Source organism: Adiantum capillus-veneris, chromosome 16, assembly GCF_014529385.1.
Source record: "Adiantum capillus-veneris isolate H3 chromosome 16, ASM1452938v2, whole genome shotgun sequence".
In the NCBI taxonomy this organism is placed as follows: domain Eukaryota; kingdom Viridiplantae; phylum Streptophyta; class Polypodiopsida; order Polypodiales; family Pteridaceae; genus Adiantum; species Adiantum capillus-veneris.
In genome coordinates, this window is record NC_140946.1 from 3,002,590 (window position 1) to 3,017,652 (window position 15,063).

At 37.6% G+C, this 15,063-nt stretch overlaps 1 non-coding gene across 1 annotated transcript; it reads right to left on the minus strand.

Moving 5' to 3' along the window:
• Nucleotides 1-235: 235 nt before the first annotated feature.
• Nucleotides 236-356, minus strand: LOC147438460 (U5 spliceosomal RNA). Its single transcript, XR_015184692.1, has one exon. It is a non-coding gene; the product is annotated as a U5 spliceosomal RNA (small nuclear RNA).
• Between the last annotated feature and the right edge of the window lie 14,707 nt (nt 357-15,063).

Genomic DNA, 15,063 nt, shown 5'->3' on the forward strand with positions numbered 1-15,063 from the left:
AGCTTTCTGCATCCATTTCCAGGTCATGGAAACCACCATGCTTTTGGGGTAATTTAGTCACGAGAGCCTTGGCCCTCCTCATTAGGTCTTGCCTTGGCTACAATCCAATGCTTGAACAGAAGCATTGACAACGGGAGGAGCGCATCGTCTCTGAGATGCAAGCGTGACGTGTAGTAGCCTCCACAGGCGTGTGTGTGTGCAACGAGATTCTTGCTTTCTCGCATGATTGAGAGGGGCCCCCTCGCAGAGGAGGAAGCCCTTAAATTTCTAGTATGGTGCTTCAACTGGGCCGAGCACACGGTCTTCTTTAGTAAAAGGCGAAAGAATAGTTCGCCATGTGCTTCGGTTGGAGGCCTCAAGAGAAGTCACCCTTGCGCCTTGCGCCCCCGCATGTGGGATCTAATGCTCCTCTTTTCTCTACTAATGTGCTTTGCTATGTGCCCCTTGCCCATGGTCTATTGCATAGGGATGGCATTTCTTCAACGCTCTTTTATTCTTATCCTGGAAATTCTACCACTGACTTTTGAACATGAGCAACCCTCACTTTGCCTCTCTTTTCCACGTAGCACATCCATCGAATGCCAAGGCCTTACTGCCAAAATGTGTTCTGGCCAAGAGAAAATAGAAACGCACGAGCCATCCGTTTTATTTTTGACCTTTTTGTGTCCTAACCGTTCCTTGTGCTATCCAAAGTGCGCTCTGGGTAGCGACAACGTTCGAGGATACGCCTCTTCCCACCCTTCCGTGCTTCTCTCTCCCCTAACCCCCTGGTTGGCTTATAGAAGTTGCCCTATTATAGTAGAGAGAGTGTGCCCCACTCAACTTTACAATCTCCTTCATTGGCTTTGTACGAGAGGCAGATTGAGTTTCATCTTCCTTTCATAGTACTTGTGTCAATATTCTGGCCAACATAGCTCAAGTTAAGCGCAATGTATTCAAACTCCTACATTTGTACTAGCCACTTGGAGATCTACGGATTTTGTATCACAAAAGCAAAAATCTGCTCTAAAGTTAAGATCTCACAATTTTTAGGAAACAAATAGGTACTAAACTTTTCCACAATGAACATGAGAGCCATGGCCACGTGTTCAACAACAATGGAGTCTTTTCCTACACGTGTCATTACTTGACTCACAAAGTAGATAGGCCTCATGAAAGAGGTTTCTACATTTTTTGCATTCACAATGCACAAATATAGTCACTTTTGATATGTGCTCTCACCAAAAAAAGAAAAAAAAAGATCATACCACTTTGATAATGGTTAGGTGAGAACTTAGGATCTTCCTTACTTCCTCATCATAGACGAAATTGCCAGAATCTCCAAGTCTCCTTTAAGCCTACTAACATGGAAAACTAGGTGGATCTCGCTTGTTTGTGGTAGTTGGAGTTTGTAGCTCTCTCCCCTATCTTCTTAAGTATTGTGTAAGGACCACAATACCTAGGGGATAACTTTTGGACACATTCCAATTTTCACGGCCTCTTATTTTTCATGCGCCTTAAGATAAAACTTGTTATCCTTTCTCAAATGTAAGAGGTCTCCTATGAGGATCAACATAGGTTCTAGCTCTATCTCGAGCTCTCTTAATGTTTCTTTGAGCAAGTTTAAGCATATGATTCGTATCTTCCAAGAAATCTTTAGCTACCTGAACTTTGTCATTTTGCAATCCTATCGCACAGGGAGCTCTTGATTAAAATCCATATTTTAACATGAATGGACTATATGCTATGGAAGAGTATTGGGAGAGTATTGGGCACTGTTATATGCAAACGCTGCTACAAGTAAGTACTCTTTCGAATTATTTTGTTTTTTACTTTCATATGCTCAAAGTATATCTTGCAATATGACCATATATTTATGGATGATTAGTTAAACTCATGCTAAGCTTGGTCTCAAGTCTAGCAAAAATAGTTCTCCAGAAGTGGCTATTAAATTTTCTATTCCAATTAGATATGATGTCTATAGGTAGGCCATAAAGTGGATATAGATGGTGAACAAATAACCTAGCCATTTCACGAGCCTTTACATCTAAAGTGGTAGGAATAAACCTAGCCATCTTTGTTAACCTATCAATGGTTACCCACATAGATTCATGCCCCCTTTGTGTTCTAGGTAATCTTTTTCTTAAAAGGTGGTTTTTTATCTTTTGAAAATAATTTTTTTTTCCGTTCGGAAATGGCCATAAAGTTCTTACTTCCTTACCTCTAGACTCACCATCAGTGGGGTTTGAAGTGATTTTTAAGTGTGTATGACCTTCATAGATTTGAGCAAGTTTAATTGCATCTGCTAAAGTCTTACGATTGCTGCTTTTTACTTCTCTCTTAAATGCTTCTCCAATCCTGAAGTTTAATGATGAATTCATGGTATAAGTAAGCAGTGGTTGCGCCTTTCCAAAGCCTTATTCAAATCATCCCAATTTTTTTTCAATTCCTTCTTGAGTAGAAAAATAACTTCAAAAGACCTTTTCAAATTGTTTAAACTTTTCACTAGTTTCTTTGAGGCTCATCCACCATTTATAGGCTTTAGGGCCTAAGGTGAGACTTGCCTCAAGCATGTGGTACTCTGAGGCTCATCCATTTATAGGCTTTAGGGCCTAAGGTTAGACTTGCCTCAAGCACGTGGTACTCTGGAGGAGTCTTTCTAAGCCTATGCAACTCTTGCCATTTTTGGAGGACAGTGTAAATTGAGTTTTTGTTTCTACCTTTTTCCTCACCACTAAATTGGGGTGGTTTCATATCTTTAAAACAAAATTTTGTCTAGCCCTTGGAGATGATCTTGAAATGGAACATTCTTATCTTTGGGCATTGTCTCCACATCCTTGTATGTAGATGGAGTATCCAAAAATATCAACTCTTGGATTATTTTACCTTTTTCAAATCAATTGAGTTAGTTTAATCAATAATGTTTTCATAATGTCTAGTGCACTAAGTAAGGTTTGCATTTGGATTTCCATAGTGGATACCCTCATTGGTAATTGTTCATGCTACTCATGAGAGACTACGTTGCAGTTGTCATCATGTTCCCTAGTCATGGAAAGTCTCTCTTGAAGGGGGCTATTTCAAAACATGATCATATATCTTCATTTCTCTTAAGCATATTATCATCAAACAGATGGAAAAAGTGAAATCACAAAATCGACTATTCTTGATCCTATGTCGATGCAAAGGACCCAAGCAATGAATGGGAGAAATAATTACCTTTTGTGGAGTTTGCATACAATGACATGGTACATAGCTCTACAGGCAAGCCTCCATTTGAGATCATTGAAGGCCGCCCCAACCCTCCACCTATCTTAGAAATGCAACAAAAAGTCTCTGCAACTTGATGAAAATGTATGTGGCATTAAGATAACTTTTCAAAATATAAAAGAATTTATTCAAGAATCACAACAAAATTAAAACTAAACTAGTAATAAGCATAGAAGATCTTTTGGGTTTAAGAAAGAAAAATGTGTTTGCTTAAATTTCCTAAGACCCGATTATTTCAAAAGACGAGCAAGAACTGACAAGGCAAACCCATAGGACATCAATAGTTATATGTTGAACTCTTTAACACTAGGTTGGTAACCTAACAGGACATAAAAGTGTCCTTTCAGGGTTTTGAAAAAAACCTCCAAAACCATAGTAGATCCACTCATTTTGTAAATTCCTTTCATGAGGTTATAGTTCAAGGCCTACTACACATGGAAAAAATAAGAAACTTGTAAAATTTCTCATATTTTGGTCACACCAAGCCTCCAAAGTTGATGAACCAGTACATTTTCATCAAAACAGTCATTTCTTATGCTTTGTTGCATAGAAATAAGATTAGGGATTTTTGTAGGACTTGAGATAAATTCCCTAGTTAACTTCAATGGGTTGGTGATCTAAACATATGATTGCTTTTCACTCACTATTTTTTGTTTTGCCAAAAGAAATAGGTACAAAAAGGTTGAATTTTTACCATTCTGCGAACCTATCATCAAAGTTTCTATAGCTACGCTCAATACAAATAATATATGCATGTTTTCTTAGTTCCCTATTGGCCTTTAGGTTCATAAGGAGCCATGGAACATGTCAAAAGCATGATACATCTTTTACCAAGGGGAATCTTGGGGACAAAGATGAAGTGCTAAATACAGCAAACATGAAAAAACTGGGTTCAACATTATGAGCTGTAGAATCCCATAGAAACTATTCAATATCTACCCAAATTTGATCCTCATGACTAGATATGGTTACTACCTAAAAAATTCATATAGTTGTCACAAAAAAATAGCAATATTGAGAAAGCTATACTTGATATACTAGAATGTTTTGTTTTCTTGTATAATTGAAAAAATCAACCATCATTGTGTACTATGAAAAATAAGGTATTAGGTGCTCAAAACTCAAGGAATATTAGCTTTATGTTACAATATGCCACATAGAAAATCAAAACTGCATTTGGATATCATGAAATCCACCAAAAAATCATAAAAGAGCTAAAATTGGCTAAAAAACAGGATTTGACAATTTTTGTAATTTGGTCATAACTTACAACATTAACATATATGTCTCCCTAGAAGCTTCATGACATGTTGAGGACTACTAAAGATAGTTCTCTAGCATTATAGACCTCACAAAACATGAGTTCTAGAGTGGTATAGTTACATAAAGTTGAAAAAAGCCAAAAACAGGACCCGTTTTTTCACACAGTTTAGGTTGCAAAATGTTGTGCAAGGACAAGGTTAAAGATGAAATTGATATTCCAAAAAAATGTCGAGTTTTTTTCAGCTTATGAGCCAACTTTCTAGAAAGATAGCACCTCAAAATCCATTTTGAAACTCTTGACATAATTCAAGAAAAATGGTCACTTAACAGGACATAAAAGTGTCCCATTACCAACCTAGTGTTAAGAGGAACTATGATCCATTCCATATTGTTAAAAAGAATCAATGTTACAATAGTTCCGATGGACCCCATTGAAGAGGATCCTCTAGGGTTTGATGATGAACAAGAGGAGATCCTACAACCTGAGGCTATCCTTAACACTAGAATGGTAACCTAACAGGACATAAAAGTGTCCTTTCAGGGTTTTGGGAAAAATTTCCAAAACCATAGTAGATCCACTCATTTTGAAAAATTCTTTCATGAGCTTATAGTTCAATAACTACTACATATGGAAAAAATGAGAAACTTGTAATTTTTCTCATCCCTTGGTCACTACAAGCCTCCAAACTTGATGGACCAGTGCATTTTGTCCAAAACAGCAATTTCTTACGGTTGATTGCATATAAATAAGAGTGGGGATTTTTGTAGGACATGAGATAAAATGCCCCGTTAACTTCAATGGGTTGGTGACCAAAACATATGGTTGCTTTTACCTCACTAATTTTTTTTGGGCAAAAAAAAAGGTACAAAAAAGTTGCATTTTTGCCATTCTGCAGACCTATCATCAAAGTTTCTATAGTCACGCTCAATACAGATACTATACACATGTTTTCTTAGTTCCCTTTGGACCTCTGGATTCAAAAGGATCCATGGATCATGTCAAAAGGATAATGGATCTCTTACAATTGGAACCTTGGGGGTAATGATAAAGTGCTAAATATAGCAAACATGAAAAAACTGGGTTTAGCATTATGACCTCTAGAAACCCATAGAAACTACTCAATATCTAGCCAAGTTTGTAGTCTATGATTAGATATGGTCACTACCTACAAAATACACACAATTGGCCTAAGAAACTAGCAATATTGAGAAAGTTATACTTGCTACTCTAAAATGTATCGTATTCTTCAGCAATCAAAAAACTCAACCATCATCATATACTATGCTATATAGCATATTAGGTTCCCCAAAACTCAAGGAAGATTAGCTTTATGTTATACATTACACTTACACAATCAAAATTGAATTTGGATATCAAGAAAGCCACCAAAAAAATCATAAAAGTACTAATTTTGGCCAAAAAGCAGGATTATGCAATTCTTGTAAATTGGTCATAACTTTCAATTTTAACACTTAGCTCTCCCTACAAGTATCTAAACATGTTGAGAACTATGAAGGCTTAACCTCTAGCCATCTAAACCTCACAAACATGAAGTCTAGAGTGGTATAGTTGCCAAAAATTGAAAAAAAACCAAAAACAGGACCCGTTTTTTCACACAGTTTAGGTTCAAAAATGTTGTGCAAGAGTAAGGTTAATGGTGAGATCGATACTCCAAAAAAAATACTAAGTTTTTTTCGGCTCATAAGGCAAATTTGTGGATATATAGCACCTAGAAATTCATTTTCATACTCTTCAAATAATTCAAGAAAAATGGTCACTTAACAAGACACAAAAGTGTCCTGTTACCATTCTAGTGTTAAACACAAAGACAACAATCTGTGAAGTGGAAAGGTAATATGTAGGTATTTGATTAAGTTTAGGAATTACATGCTTGAAGATGCTAAATGGATGCAGTAACCCTAGTTAGAGGATTCTCTTCTTTTATTGCAAGACTACAAGTTTCTTCATGGTTTAAATGTAAACTAAGATATCAAATATATAAAGTATCCAATGATTTAATTTGAATGTTTTCTTTCTTTCATTGCACATTACAATGTTCTGTGTACACCAATGTTTTTAAGGAATAAGTTTTGTGATGACTACATCACCAAAATTCGTACTAGACTTGCCATTTAGCCTCCGGAAAGTATTCTTACTTAATTATGGATCCCAAACAAGAATGGGCTACCTTCCTCTTGATGCACATAGTCAAAGAAGAATATGATTTCAAAGGAGGGGTATATCATCAAATTTTAAGTTTGATGTATTTTAGACTTTATCACGGATTTTGTCTCTTTAAAACCATCTATACTAGAGAGAGAAAGCCCAAGAAAGCACATGTCAAAGGACAATGAGGCATGCAAGGAAGTGCACTCATGGCTAAGAAATTTTCAAAAGATAAATTCCACTTTACCATACCTCCACTCCTTGGCTTTTCGGCTACCTCCAAGCCTGTGCACCTGTTTGGTTGTGTTGCATTGCGTCTTCCCATATCAACATCTTGAGTCGTGACACATGCCTTCAACGTGCAAGCATAGATGATTGCATCTGGAGAGATTCCCTCATTTTGCATCCATTCAAAACAGCCCAACGCTTCCTGGCCCTACCCACACTAGGCATATCCTACAATCAATCCACTCCAAGAGACGACATTCCAAATGTGAAGCTCCTTACGCTTGATGTCTCTTGGCTAACAATATAAACATGCATTGTTTTTCACGTATCAATGTCTTGCATAATGCCCTCATTTCGCATCCAATCAAATCAACTCGATGTTTCTTGGCCTACCCATGTTGGACATATCTCTCAATTAGTGCACTCCAAGAGACGGCATTCCGAATAAAAATATCATCAAGGACATCTTTGAGGTTATAAGTTGACTTCCAAGTAATGAATATGGATCATGAAAATTTGGTCTTGGAAATAGGGTGGTAATGGGGTTTGGGACCTTCATTGAGAAGAAGTTATCAACAAAACTTGAATTTGAAAAGGAAGGTAAAAATTATGTCATTCAAGGTGAACATGATGTGCCTAGCTCTCCTTTGATTTGTTCTTTAAAACTTTGAAATCTTGTAAAAAGAGAGCCCAGGGGATGCACTCTATATACAAAACAGGACGCCACCTCTGAGCGAACAACTTTGATGAAACCCTTATATACGACTCATATTAAGGAATATAACACCCCTTTCTACACTTATACGACAATCAATGAAGAAAACTATCATATCCCTATCTTACATTTAAAATTTAGGTCGCACATGATCTAATTGGGTAAAACTAGTCAAAGAGTGTGTAGCATAGTGACTGGCAATGTACTAAGAAACCACTTATGTTGATAACTAGATGTATCCTCAATGTGTCTTAGTTTGACTTTCAAACTATGTGCCCGATCAGCCTGCACTCTGGCTACTCGTCCAATACTAACCCATCCAAAGCTGATGTAAATCAATCCTTGACCTTCTTCAAATCAACCCTTATCTATGGCCGGCTTGATACAAAATTTGATGTGTGACATGATAAAAAACTTCCCCTAAATTCATCCAAATTCTAGTGCACATCGGTGACCAATCGTTACAAGTAATAAACCCAAATCAGGTTGCCCCCCCCCCCCCCCCCCCCCCCCCCATAAAGATGATACCCCCTCCCTTATTTTTAAGCTTAGGAGATAAATTATTGGGGGCCTGCCCCTAACTTATACGCTTATCTAATTTGTAAAAAACCCCCTTCCCTGTACTTGCGTGGTGCGGTAAGTTTTTCATGGTGAATCCCTCGGGAAAGAGAGTCTTGTGAGATGTACATGGTTTGGTGTGAGCCTTATGTACAGTCTTTTAGTGTTTCTAAAATTAAGAAAGATCTTTCTTTTTGATAGCGCATAGCTAACATCGGAACCTACATATCTAGCCTATGATGTAATTTTTCACTTTTTTGATCAATTTGGACACCTATAGCTCTAAGCCTTTGTAATTCTTTTACTTTCAAAATTAATTTGTAAGCCATTATGTCATTATGAGCCAGATAGAGTGGGGCTTAATGCTTCTAGATTGTAACAATGGAATCCTAGGCTACAAAGAGTTAGAACAATTTCTCATTTTTGAACCTAGAACCTTTGGCTAAGGTATAAAAAGCCTTTTTTTTTTGTAAAACTTAAAGGAGACTCTTTGGATAATAAGTGGTACGATTGATTATTAGAGCACCGTGTACTCTCCATCTTTCTTCTCAAGCTCATAACTCCCTCATAAAGTGCTTGTTTGAACTGTAGTCTACTTCATTGTGTTCACAGGTGAAATCTCTTCATCATATTGTGCTTTTCTTGCCATAAAATTGTGTTTTTGTTGTTGCTCACTTGCTCTTTAATATGCTTATAACTCAAAATTTACTTAATAAAACTGCATACATTGGAGGGTTTTAGAAACATTGTTGCTAAGCTCTAAGGTGTATTCTGGGGTGAAAGTGGTTAGGTCAAATTTTCCCTGTACATAGTAGTAATTGCGATTTTGGCAAGTGGTCAAAAGGGGGATTTGAGGGTATAGGCATGTTTCTTTAGATGTTGCCTATCCATCCTAAGAGTTTCATCTCGTTTGGACTTTGTTTGCTTAGTGAATCGACAAAATTTTCTTGCAGTGTCATAGTTAGCACTTATTGCCTGACATGCAATTGTGTGTAGATATGAGTTGGATCGAGTGTGCTTTTTGAGAGACTAACAACCTCTTTGTAGCCTCCATGCACTAGTCAAGTCGACTCTGTCCCACGGTATGACATTTACGTATGTGGTCACTATAATAAGATATCGAGGCTTGGCATTTAGACAGCCCCACATTTTGACGCCGTTGTCGGAGACGAGGTGACCTAATTTGGAAAAACCTTAGTGCTTTGTAGTTTTGTCCAGAAACTTCCTCTAGGTTCGTCTGGAGTACAAAAAAAAAACTTTTAGAAACCACAAGGTTGAGGCGTGTCTACTTCAGTAGTGTAGTGGTGTCTTGGGAGTAGTTGTACTCGCTGAGGACCTTCAAGCTTAGATTAGGTCATTTTCTAGTGGTTGATAGCTTAGACTATGTCAGAGTCTGAGTGTTGATGCACTTTTCAAGCTAAAAACAAAGAAAAACTAGTGTTGGTGGACACTTTTCACTATCTTTTGGCTGGTGTGATTAGGAGTAGGGTAAGTAGGAATCAAGGAAGGTTTTCAATCCATCTCACTCTCTGAATTGACATTATTGAAGTTGCATAGAAAAATTTGAAATTTCTGAGTTATGGGACTCATAAGGTGTATTCAAAGCTTCAAAATAACATTTTTGGTCATCACTAGTCTTGGAAAGGCTATCACAACCTACGGGTAAGTCAAAAATCAACTTTTAGGAAAATTTTCAAAGTTTGACAAAAAATAAGCTTATTATCTCCCCATGTTAGATGCATGTAAAAGTGACTTTTATTAGCCAAAAGTGCTTGCATTAGCTTGTATAAGACTTGATGCCATCAAACTTCTAAAAAAGTACAGATTCTATCATGTACATAGTAAGCATTTTTTTTCTCTCAGGTAGGAAACTAAACTTTTTTCACATGGATATCTTGTTTTTGTGATATGTTAACACTTTTATGAAGGCACAAGTGATTTTAACTCCATTTGGGAGCAAAATTGGACTGAAACAACCTTCTTTCTAAACAGACGGACAATTGAAGGTTAGAACACTTAAAAATGAATAGGACTTGACAAAACTCTTTGACGGGCCTTTAACACTTGTTACAACTGTGGGAAGTGAAAAAATGGAAAAGAGTTGCAAAAATCACCACCTAGATAATAGGCGCACTTAATATCGGGGGGTCAAAAGGGAAAAAACTTAAGTATTTCTCAACTCCGCAAGTATAAGCATAGTGTAGGGAGGTTTTGATTCAAGTTTGGTAACATTTGGACTTGTAAGTTGTCAGATTAGGCTCAGTCATTGAAACCAAAGTGCAGACACAAAATTTGGCCTAGAAACTTCAAAATTGAACCAAACTTCATGATTTTTTTTTTTGGCTTGATTAGAGCATGTACATCCTGTAGAAGCCAAAAAAGTTGAAAAGTTCCTTTATTTTGATCTAAGAGATAATAAGCGCGCTTAATGTCTTCTACCCTGAAAATTGAACTTTTGCAAGTTTTGCAAAGGGGATTGGGTCTAGGGTAGCAATAGAGTGCTTCGAAAAAGTTTCAAGTAATTTGGACATCATTTGACTTGTATTATCACTAGATTTGCAATTGAAATTGCTAGATACAGAAACTCTTGTGGAAGTAGATCAAATTGACCAAAATTTGAAATAAGCACATTCAAGGCTTGTTGGACACATGCTAGTGCTTGACCAGTGTGGACCAGAAAAAGAAAAAAAATAATCATTTTTTGGCCCAGTAGATAATAAGAGTGTTTATTATCTCTTGCTAGCCAAAGGGCTCCATTTTGACTATTTTTGGTCTAGATAACTGATAGATACCATATGCGATTGACCTACCAAGTTTGAAGTCATTTGGATACTATTTGCTACTTGAAATTGAGTTTTTTGGAATTGAAGGTTGCAGATTGACCTTGTGGCTATTTTGACAGGATTGAAGCAAACATTTTTACCAAGAGTCTTTGTATATTGTTGCAGATCAATAGACTAACTTATATACCTTTGATTGTATAGGAGTAATTGGGATCTAGCTCGAGAAACTATCAGATTGGATTTACTACTACGGAAATGGATTGGTATTGGTACTAAAGGCTAGGTATTCATTTCCATCAAGTAGTTCAAGTATCTATGTACCTAAGATCATGTCAAATTGTCATGAATCAAGGTTATACTAGAAAAACTGAGAGTAGGTTATCAACAGAGGAGAGTGTAAACCAAGGGAAGCCTTAAGAGACTATAGTGGAAGAACTCCGACTCAAGTTCCGAGATTTCTTTCTTCTTGACTCAATCGGGGCCTAGAACCTCTCTCACGTTCAAGCACATTTTGACCTTCTTCAAGACTAACAAGCATGGGGCACAAATTTATCTGGATCCTAATGAAGAATTTGTGGTAATGATCGATGATCACACAATTGATTTTGAAGAGAATGTTAGAGTTAACAAGCAAGATACCTTTTATATGGACCGAAACGGAGTGCAATACCTCAAAATACAGAATTGTGACATTGTGCACAAATGGGGATTGAAAGTTGATACTTTGATTCCAGACATTGCCACTAAAGAGGGATCACACGTGGAAAAATTAGAAGGGTATGATCAAATAGATGCTAAACCTAATATGGATCACTCGTGCTAAACCGGGACAGTTGACACCCTTGAAAATCATGTTTATTTTCAAGATAAGCGAGAAAGGCCTAGCAAACCTTCCTGTCCATCTCTTTAGAAATTTTTATAACAATAAATTTGTTATGATGACTCTAAAGGAGTCTTAAAAAATAAAGTACCAGGGATAGTTAATCCGAGAAATCATCATGGGTATGAGGCCTAAAACAAAGCAGAATTTGGGACCAAATGAAAGAGCCTTTGGCAATATGGCCAATCAATTTGGAAGCACGCCTTGAGGTAGCTACCTCAATGATGGAAATTGGGGAAGAGATGCAAAATCCACCATTAATCAAAGAAGAATGGGTGGCACCAAGATAAGAAGAGGTCCACATGAGCCACACCTACCAAGCAACCGGTTTGAAGGCTTAGTGGGAGAAACATCGAAGAAGAGAGCAGGTGTAGAACATAACTGTAGGGTCAGACTAGATGGCTTTCAAAATTGGATCAAAAAATACATCGGATATGGGGATCCATATGACCATTTACCAAGCTTCAGGCAGGTCCTGAGATCTGAGTGTATAACGGACTTCCGTACTCAGTTTGAGGGGTTTGGAATGACTTTAGAAGGTAAAGACTTAACTCGGTTCTAGACCATACCACCTAGATCAATTATTGATCTATCGACATTGGCTATGAGATTTGTCACTGCTTGTTCAAAAATGGGAATCGAACACAGCATGATAGCACAAATCTACAACTACAAACAGAGACAAGGAGAAATTGTGAGAGATTGTGTGAGTCAAATGAGAGAGTACATTGAGAGATGTCCGGAGTTGAAAATTGCGACCAAGGAAAGACTTGTTGCCTTATTCATAGAAGGTTTACTCAACAAGGAGTTGCATGCCATTCTACATAGCAAGAAACATATAACTTGAAGAGTGTGCTGCTCGGATGCAATAAACTTAGGGGATGATTGCGGAATCTTCAATGAGGAGAGCATTGTTAAGAATAATCAGAGCAAGCGTACCACATCAATTATACCAACACACGTAGGGCCAACTATGGCAGCTCCTACAAATGCTATTGAAGATATTCTCAAACACATGAATGATATGATGACTAACATGCAAAGGATTCCAATGCGAGGTCCGGTACAGGGTCCACTACAAGGGAGACCTATGGGTGGGACAACCCAGACCATCAAAATGGTGTTCCATTGAAGGAAAATGGACAAACCATGAAACAAAAAAGTGCTATTATAAGCCTAAATATGACAAAAACGTCTAGTATGTGCCACAACCTATATTAGGTCAGCAACCACGTCTACTAGGAAATAATGATGTACCAGTTTAGTACATGCTTCCTAAAAAGCAAGTGGATGAGCAGGCTCTAGTGCCAGTTACGCCATACAATGAAGCAAGTTTGTCAACCTTGGGAGTAGAGGATGAGTGGTACACTCAATCAATTCTTACCATGGTAGAACACGTTTATCAAGCACCTCCAGAGGCAACACCGGTTTACTTTATTGCAAGCGAAGGAGCCAGACCACCCATGGTGAAACAAATGCCTAAGACAAAAATGGGGAATCTCCATAATTGTGATTTAGATAACCATTGGAAAAATGTTGTCCAGATCCAGGCAAGAACGCTCGACTATTTGAAGCATACTATATGCAATGTGGTCTAAAAGGTGGACATTTTCTTGATGAATGTCCTACAAATCCGGCTAACAAAGAGAAAAATTCCATAAATGTAGTACAAGTCCTACTAAGCAGCTCGTTTGATGATGAACCTGCTATCTTGATTCGGGTAGTTACTAGGTCCCACGCCAAGAAAAATAGGCAAAATAGTGTAAGCGAATCTGGAATGACCAAAATAGACGAGGACATTGCAACCTTAAAAGAAAAAAACAATGAAGGGAAATTGAAGAGAAAGTTTAGAAAAAGGTTGAGGAAATGACTTAACCAATGTCGTTAAGATTTAAGGAATCAAAACCAAGATCGGGAGGATCCCATGTTGATAGATAAAATATAGGAACCCATCAATGCAGCCTTGGAAGCTTTCCAAGCGGGCCTAAAAGCGGGTCAAACACTGGAAACAAAATGGAAAAACTATCCATCACCTGACATGGAAGCCACAAAACTTGAAGCTTATAACAACTTAGTGCAAATCATGCAATCAATGCTGGAACCACAAAAGCCAAAACTCGAAATCATAGGAAAATTAGGTGAAAAAGAAACAAAATCGAAACTTGTGGAAACAAAAGATGTTGAGGAACCAAAAGAGTCTTTAGTAAAAATTGGCAATCTGAATGAATAGTTCCAGATAGTGAGGAAGGGCTAGATGGAATCCCCTTAGTAGAGGAGGATTGGCCAAACCATATGTCGGAACGAGTGAGGGAAGTGAACGATGGAAGCTTAACACTGAATTTGAGGAAGTTTGCTTGGATCAACCACCATGGAGCTAGACAAACAATCTTTGTATGGATATTGGGGATCAAAGCAATCAAGCCTATCCAAGGCTCTTGGACACTCCAGATACTACCCTCATACTTGGGAGAAAACAAAGAAAAATCACCAGTCTTTAAAACTATGAAGCTAAATACACCAAAGCAGACATTCGATGTGGAGAATTTGTAGTCAATCATGTCGGGTCACATTCAATGCACCATCATGTTGGGTGAGTTGTTGAAGATACGGCCACATGTATGGAGGGATCTCCAAGGTACAATGGAAAAGATGGGCATAACAACCTTGATGAATTGTGTAAGGAAGAAGCGCAAACCAAAATTTTTATATGCGTGCCTATGAAAAAAGTAGGAGATTACTACGAAGGAATCGAAGGAAACAAAACCCTTCCCATGCAATACAATGATGTAACACCCATGGCTATTCTAGATAGTGAGGTAGGTATCACCATCGCAAAAAAAGCAGTCTAGGAAATCGGGAAAAGCCCGCAATTAGGCAAACACTAATGAAAGTGCAATTGGTAGATGGGCACATTGAGAAATCCATGGGGTTGTTGGAAAATGTGATAGTCATCTCTCGTGGAATTGACTATTAGCATACTTTTGCCATTGTAGATGTTTGTAAAAACTTGAAGCATGAAATTATTTTAAGGCAAGCTTTCATGAGACAAATACAGTTGATCCAAGATTAAAGAAATGACTATCTCTACTTGAAACAAGCTAAATCTGTTGGATTTAGGGTTGCAAGAAAACACACACACCTTGAAGAAGATGAAGGAAGCTCAAGGCACACAATAGAGAATGTATTACTTATTAGTGTGCAATAGAAAGATAGATAGCCCTAG